This window comes from Arvicola amphibius, chromosome 13 (assembly GCF_903992535.2).
Source record: "Arvicola amphibius chromosome 13, mArvAmp1.2, whole genome shotgun sequence".
Taxonomy (NCBI): Eukaryota; Metazoa; Chordata; class Mammalia; order Rodentia; family Cricetidae; genus Arvicola; species Arvicola amphibius.
Window position 1 is genome coordinate 67,411,405 of NC_052059.1, and position 8,469 is coordinate 67,419,873.

Below are 8,469 nucleotides of genomic sequence, written 5' to 3' on the forward strand. Positions count from 1 at the left end.
CTGCAACATATGTGTTTGTGTATGTATATATGTGTGTATGTGTGTGCATATATGTACATATGTGTGCATTTCTGGAGTCCAAAGGCCAATGCCAGTGTCTTTATCAATTGTTCTCCACCCTTCTATCTATCTATCTGTCTGTCTGTCTGTCTGTCTGTCTGTCTGTCTGTCTACTTACCTACCTATATTTATGTGTATGGATGTTTGTTATGTAAGTCTGTGCACCACATTGTGTGCATGGTGCCCATGGAGGCCAGAAGAGGGTGTCAGGTACCCTGGGTGTTGAGTGACAGATGTTTCTCAGAGAGATATAACACACATACCTACTTCCCCAAATAGGGAACCCATGACAGATGAAAGTAAAGATACCACTAAAGTCCAACTTGGAGAACCAATGAGTTTTATTGGGGTTCCTTACAGGAGTATGGGTAAGTGGTTCCTTACAGGAGCAGAAATGACTCGAAGACAGGTGCATTTCCAGAGCCTGCCCCAGCATGGTGACAGCTCACAAAACTGGAATGTGGAGTTCACTGCACAGTCTGAAAGTGACTGAATGGCTTGGAGAGCATCCTTCCCAGGTACCTCAGTTGTTGAGAACCTCTTCCAGGCAACTCAGCTGATTTCTGCTTCTTCCAGGCCACTTGGCTGTTCTCAGAGCCCTCTTTGCAGCTTGGCTTACTTACCTGAGAGTGACTTGCAGCCATCTGTATGATCTTCTTTTGAGAGGGAGGAGCCTAGTGAATCTGGTCAGTTTCAGGGACTTCCTGGATCTGTTTGAATTTGTTAACTTTGTCTTTTTTTTTTTTTAAAAAAAACTATTTACTTATTATGTATACAATATTCTGTCTGTATGTCTTCAGGTCAGAAGAGGGCACCAGATCTCATTACAGATGGTTGTGAGCCACCATGTGGTTGCCAGGAATTGAACTCAGGACCTTTGGAAGAGCAGGCAATGCTCTTAACCACTGAGCCATCTCTCCAGCCACTTATCTTTGTCTTAAGGAGCTTCCCTTCTAGATGGAATCTTTCAATCTCAGGGGAAACGGCTACACAACACTGGGCTGGGGTTTCAAATAGCTGTGAGCACCATGTCAGTGATGTGAACCCAGGTCTCTGGAAGAGCAGCCCTTGCTCTCAATCCCTGAGTCATTTCTCCAGCTCCAAGTTCTCTACTTTACTTTTTAGTTAGGATCTCTCATTGAACTCGGAGGTCACTGATTCGTGTAGGCTGGTTAGTCAGCGAATTTCTCAGAGCTGCCTGTCTCTGTCTCCCTGATACTGACTATACAGATGTGTGCCTCTGCATTCAGCTTATGTCTAGTTCAACGATTAGACCATTTCTCTGACAAGTCTTTCATGCCCATCACTGTGGCACAGATGATACATGTTTATCATTTACTGAACAAGTAAGAGGATCAAAGAATGCTTAGTGAAGAAATAAACCAGCGCGTGCTTCATTAGAGTTCTGGAAGCATCATCCTGGCCTCATTTGACTCACCCCTGCCTGGCAAGCCTCCAACTGAGTTGCTTTGCTTGAATTCTGTATAAAAGTTCATGGTTCTACCACTTACCCTTGTGCAAAACCTCAGAACTATTTATTTCTCCTTTTTATTAAATCATTTATATCCACTCTACTTACTCACCCATCTGTGGGTCTTATAAGTTTTTATTTTCTCCTTCATTCAATCAGCAGATGTGACTTTCCTGGTTAGTATCAACTTGATACTAGCTAGTCATTTGACAAGAAAAAAACCTCAACTGAGAAAATTCACCTTCAAAACTGACTTGAGAGCAAGTCTGTGGGGCATTTTCTTGATTAGTGATTGATATGAGAGGGTCCAGAGCATTGCAAGTGGTACTATCCCTCAACAGATGTCCTGGATGCACTAAGAAAGTAAGACAAACAAGCCATGGAGAACAAGGCAGTAAGCAGTGCCTCTTCATGGCCTCTGCTTCAGTCCCTGCCTTCAGGTTCCTGCCTGACTTCTTTGGATAAGGGAGACTGTGATTTGGAAGTATAAGTGAAATAAACCCTTTCTTCCCCATGTTGCTTTTGGTTATGGCGTTTTATCACAGCAATAGAAACCTAACTAAGACAATAACCTGAGAGTTTATTATGTGCCAGATTATGAAAGCAAAATCACAACCTGCTGGTCTAACATTCTGCATCATACCTGACCAAGCCCCACACCTCAGCGTCAAACTCCTTGATCCTAAGGTTACAAGATACTTGGAGAAAGGCCAATGGTTTTCTTCTATTACAAGAAATTCCCACAGTAACCTACAGTTCCTCCGCTGCCAGGATGATCTGTGGCATGATCCCCAGTCACCTGCTCTCCTTCTCTAAGGCTTGATAGGAGCCTAGAATGTAAATCCGTCTAAAGTGACAGAGAGGATGGAAATAGTTGTTATAAAATTTAAACAAGGACATTGCCACAGGGCTAGCTGGGAATTGACAGAAGACCAAAGCTTAATGTTTTGTTCAACTGTCATCGTCTTAGGGGTAGAAATGGAAGCATCAGTGGTTTGAAGTTTTCGCTGCAGGAAAACCACAAATGGCAGATATAAATTCTGTGGTGGTTTTGCTTGCAGAGGGAGCAGAGTAGTCCTGGGACTCAAGAGAAAGCAGGATACTTCCAAACTGGTTTGACCTCTGTACTCTACTTTTCTTTGCATTTTTTAAGTGTATGAGTGTATGTGTGTGCATGTGTGTGCCTGCGTGTGTGTGCATGCGTGTGTGCATGTGCATGCCTGCATGTGTGCATTTGCATGCGTGTGTGTGCGCGTGCCTGCATGTGTGCATGTGCGTGCGTGCATGTATGTGCGTGCGTGCGTGCGTGTATGTGTGTGTGTGTGTGTGTGTGTGTGTGTGTGTGTGTGTGTGCGTGCGTGTGTGTGTGCATGCCAGAGATCAACTTTAGGTGTCTCCCCTGTATTGCTCTCCACCTTACTTTTTGAGACAGTGTCTTTCACTGAACCTGAAACTTGATGTGTTCGCTAGGCTGACCGGCAGTAAGCCTCAGAGATACTCCTGGCTTTGCCTCCACCATGCTCAGCTTTTATGTGGGGGCTGGGGATCCAAACTTAGGTCCTCCTGCCTGCACTGCAAGTAAATTGGCACTACTGAGCCATGTCCTTAGCCTTGCACCGTTCTTTAAAATGGGGTGGATGGGTCCTACATCCTAACCATACATACATAAACATCACTCTTATAAACATGTGCTCTTTTAACATCCATAGTCTCATCATCAGCACCACCACCAATTTTAACAGTGTAGAAATTAATCACGAACACTGCTCAGGCCCTATGTTCTAACCCTGGTGGGTTGACTTTGTAGCCAGAGTGACAGACACACTAAAAGACTTTTCTTCTACTAATGGATTGCTTGACTTACATTTCAGTTCCAGAAACTTTGACCACATCTTCTGGTTTTTGCCAACTTTACAAGGTTTAGCTAGTAAAAGATGAGGCTTCCAGAAAGAAAATGGACAGTCCTCTTTAAGTAGGTGTGCTGAAACTTTATAATCTCTCTACTTTCCTTCCACGGACCAAAGAAAGTGGGGCTTGGGAGGGTTGTCCCAGTATCATCTCCCTTACTGAGAGCACCCCCCCCCCCCCCGAGTTACAAGGCGTTGATCTTTATGTGAGTTGTATAATTTAACTCAGCTTTACAGGTAAATGCACGGATGCCTGGGTTAATGGGTAAATGAAGTGGCATGCCTGGAGGTCCTTCCTCTGCAGGACTGGCCTGCAATGCTTCTCCTTGGCTCCTGCCTCTGAGCCTCAGACAGTTTCTGAGAAATACTTGGTATTTCTTCCTCCTCCCAAAACCAGTTACCAGCTTTGATGTGCATGGAAGTAGGGAGTGGGCAGGCGCTGGCAGTTTTAAAAAAGAGGTTCAGGGATTTTAGCATTCCATGAGATGAGAGAAGTGCTGGGTTAGAGCAAAACCATATGTGCTTATGTGATTATGGTGACCCACACTCACTAACAGTGACTCCAGGCCCAGGGAATGTCAGTCTCTAACAGTATGTTACTTTCTGAGGTACCTACTGAGAGAAGCCAAAAGAGAGGATTCAGCTGGCATTGGAGGTAAGGCAGAGCAGGTGGCAGGAGCAGGATGCTCACCTCACAGCAGCAACCCAGCAAAGGGAGCGAGGAGAGAGGAAGGGCCCTAACATAGCTCTTCTGGTTGGTTGGTTATGTCCTGCCTCCTGTGTCCACCACCTGCTCCCAGCGCTGGCAGTCAAGGACTGAGCCTTCAACGCACCAGCTTTGGAGGGGAAATTAAGATCCAAACTTGGGGCTGGAGAGATAGCTCAGAGGTTAAGAGCATTGCCTGCTCTTCCAAAGGTCTTGAGTTCAATTCCCAGTCAACCACATGGTGGCTCACAACCATCTGTAATGGGGTCTGGTGCCCTCTTCTGGTCTGTGGTCATACACACAGACAGAATATTGTATATGTAATAAATAAATATTTTTTTTAAAAAATTCAAGCTTAACAATAAGCCCTTTGTTTTTTTTTAATTATCTCAAATGTGTTTTTAAAATATGAAGAGCATAGAAATACAACTGTCTTTTGGTAGTTGGTTCCAGAACTGCCACTGATCCAAATCCCAAGTGCCTCACATAAAAAAGCCCACACACATTCCCCACACATCCTGCACGCACCCCGGGCAGTCCTGGGCACACACTTTTCGTCAGATATATGCCTTATCAGGGAGAACGCAGTGTCAACGGTTGTACCACTGTATTGTCTAGGAACCAAAGACAGGAAGAGAGCTTTGTACATGTTTGACACACACTCAAATTTGAAAAATTATTTTCAAACCACAGTTGTTCAAGTTTGTGGATGTGGAAGCTGTAGATAGTGGGTCGGCTGCACTCTGCACACACAGGAGGTAAGGAAGGAGACACTGCGATGGGCCGTTCCCCTGCAGCTGGGGAGGGAGCAGCTGTCAGGGCCTGTGGTCATCATCTACCGGACTGGAGTAGACACTTTAGTAAGAGCCACACATTCCAGTTTGAGAAGCCGTAGTCTGGAGAGCCTTCTACTTCTTTGTTTTCAGAGTGGATGAAGAAGTAACAGAATATTAGAAAGGCTATGGAATGGTTTGTAATTTGAGACCAGCTGCAGGGAGCCAGGAGGCCAGGTGGGTGTGCCAAAGTCAAGGCCTGGGACCTATCAATCACTGTGGGTCTCTTTCTCTGTGTTAATTTCTTATCAAAAATTATCCAACAACAACAACAACAAAAAAAGGCTAGAGAGAAATGGCTGAGGGGTTAAGGGCACTTGCTGCTCTTCCCAAAGACCTGGGTTTCATTCCCAGCACCCACAATGGGTGACTCACATCCCCTTGTAACTCTAGTTTCCGGAGATCCAGCAACCTCCTTTGCCCCCCCACAGACACCTGCACACCTGTGGCACGGGCGTACACACACACACACACACACACACACACACACCACCACACACACAAGCACACACGTGGCACAATATACACATGTGGTACACATACACATAAAGGCATATAAACAAAATAACAAATTTGTCTTCAAGAACATTATTCAAGGGCTATGGGTTGGTGGGCAGCTGGGTCACTGAGGGCCAGGTAGCAGTAGGGCGGCAGGGACCGCTGGCTCGCCCCAGCATGTAGACGTCCACGCGGGTGCACGGCAGCCGACGACGTCAGTGTTTGTCTCATATCAGCTATGGAAATGGAACAAGAAAAGATGAATGTGAATAAGGAGTTGAGCCCTGATTCAGCCTCCTACCACTTCTCAGCATGCCATGGGGATGAGACCTGGAGCTACAACCATCCCATCAGGGGCCTGGCCAAGTCTCGAAGCCTATCAGCCTCACCTGCCCTAGGCAGCACCAAGGAGTTCAGGAGGACCCACTCTCTCCATGGGCCATGCCCAGTGACCATATTTGGACTAAAGGCCTGCGTGCTACAGAGCCCCCAGACCATCATGCACATCCAGGACCCTGCAGGCCAGCAGTTGACAAGGAACAAGTTTCTCAAGAGTGTGCTTGTCATCCAAAAGATCTGAGATGCCAGCCTACTGCAGCCCTTCAAAGAGTTCCGCATGTACTTCATGGAGGAGAACAACATGATCATGTATGTGGAAAGGGAAGTGCTGGAAGACCCTGCTGTAGTGAGTGATGAAAACTTTGGACCAGTGAAGAAGAAGTTCTGCACTTTCCATGAAGATTATGACGACATTTCCAACCAGATAGACTTCATCATATGCCTCGGAGGAGATGGTACCCTGCTCTATGCCTCCTCTCTTTTCCAGGGCAGTGTGCCTCCTATCATGGTCTTCCACCTTGGCTCCCTGGGCTTCCTGACCTGACCCCATTCAACCTTGAGAACTTCCAATCTCAAGTGAATCCGGTGATAGAAGGGAATGCTGCGGTTATCCTGAGGAGCCGGCTGAAGGTCAGGGTGGTGAAAGAGTACAGAGACAAGAAGAGAGCCTCAGTGAGAACGGCCTGGACACAGAGGGCAGAAGGCAGGCAGGCCATGCAGTAGCAGGTCTTGAGTGAAGTGGTGATTGACAGAGGCCCCTCCTCATACCCATCGAACGTAGATATCTACCTGAATGGACGCCTTATCACCACTGTGCAAGGCGATGGCGTGATCGTGTCCACCTCGACAGGCAGTACAGCATATGCAGCGGCAGCCGGGCCTTCCATGGTCTACCCCAATGTGCCAGCCATCATGGTTACACCCACCTGCCCCCACTTGTCATTCTGGCCCATCGTGGTCCCAGAAGGGGTCGAGCTGAAGATTATACTGTCACTGGAAGCCAGGAACGCTGCATGGGTGTCGTTTGATGGATGGAAGAGGCAGGAAATCCGCCATGGAGACAACATCAGCATCACCACCTCCTGCTCCCCGCTGCCCTCTATCTGTGTGTGTGACCCTGCGAGTGGCAGGTTTGAGAGCCTTGCCCCGTGTCTGCACTGGAATGTTCAGAAGCAAGCTCACTTCCCAGAGGAAGAGGACCAGGATGAGGAGGACAGTTAGGCCTCACTTCCCAGCCTCTGACCTGAGCCCTCAAGCCCTTGGGGACCTTCATTCTCTTGCTCTCCTGATGGCCTTCTGGCCAACCTGGCCTTGACCAACCACATGGCTGTCCAGGCATCTCTGTGTCTTGCCTGCCTTGCTGGGAGAGCTTGTGTCTGTCTTTTGAAGAAGAGATCAGCTTTTTAATGTTTTTAAACCTCTTTTTTAATTTCTAAAGAAGCAATATGAGAACTGGGTTGGGTGTCCTACATCTCTCCATGGGCCCCCTGAGATCCCAGATCAGGATTTCCCATAAATCAGTCTGTTGAAATTCAGTCAGAATGAATTAATCTTCCCTTTGATATTGAAATAAATGTCTCAGCCAGAAATCTTCCTTTAGCTGCAGTGCTTTCCCCCAGGGACTGCACCTTTCCCCCTGCAACTCTTGGGGTCACCTGGCAGCTTTGCTATGGGTTGGCAAGGGCAAGAATGTCTAGGTGCCTCTTAAGTCTGGCCCAAGGCCTCTGACTCCTCCCAGAGCAGAGGAACACTGCACAGTCATCCAGCAACGTCACATTCCTCATATCACAGGGCAGCAGCTCCTGTGTACACTTTTTAGAGATTATTTTAAAATTTCTGAAGTGATTAAGTACATATTTTCTTGTATACACTTTGTGAAGGTTTAGAGGAGACTATCTGTTGCCCAGTGTTTACATTGTGTCCAGCCCAATGCAGACAGTGCAGGACAGGGCTCTGTGTTTCCACTCTTCCCTTATGCAGTGGCCACAAGGGTTTTGAGACCAACTCAGTATTGACATCAGGCTGTGGGCCTGCCCTTCTTCCATAAGAGTCTTAGGTTTGCATCTGAGCATCAGCCATATGCTCTCTGTGCAGCACATGTATGTAACAAGTAACACACATGGATGCCACATAGACCCTGGAGCCTTTGTGGAGTCACTGGTCAGCCAAAGTGCCGCAGTTAGGTCCCTTCCTTCAGTTTCATCTTCACCTCTTATGGAAGGGAGAACTGCCCTTCTTAGCCTGGCTTCCAGGATAAACTCAGGCTTCTGTCTCATGCTGCTCAATAATGTTGACCACGCTGAGCTTTCTTCTGCCTGTTGAAGTCAGGACCTACTGGGCCTTTGTTGACACACCTCAGCACGTCTGGAGCCCTAAGTGGTCTGGTGTCAGTGCTGTTAAGTTGCGGTAGCTTGTCCCCAAGATCTGTGCTGTTCATCTGTTACAGTAAGTACAGCAGGTCCAGAGGCGAGCAGGGTCTGCAGTGTGGGTCATGCATCTAAAAAGCAAGTGTTGACAAGTCTAGAAGAGCTGCTATCAGACTGGTCTAGAACACATGGAGTTTTCATGTAAATTCTTAATGTTTCATGTTAATACCTTAAAATTTGTTGTTAGCCGGGCGGTGGTGGCGCACGCCTTTAATCCCAGCACTCGGGA

The 8,469-nt window shown here is 47.2% G+C and overlaps 1 pseudogene; it reads left to right on the forward strand.

Moving 5' to 3' along the window:
* The first annotated feature begins 5,713 nt into the window (after nucleotides 1-5,713).
* LOC119800477 lies at nucleotides 5,714-7,035 on the forward strand (annotated as a pseudogene).
* Nucleotides 7,036-8,469: the final 1,434 nt, after the last annotated feature.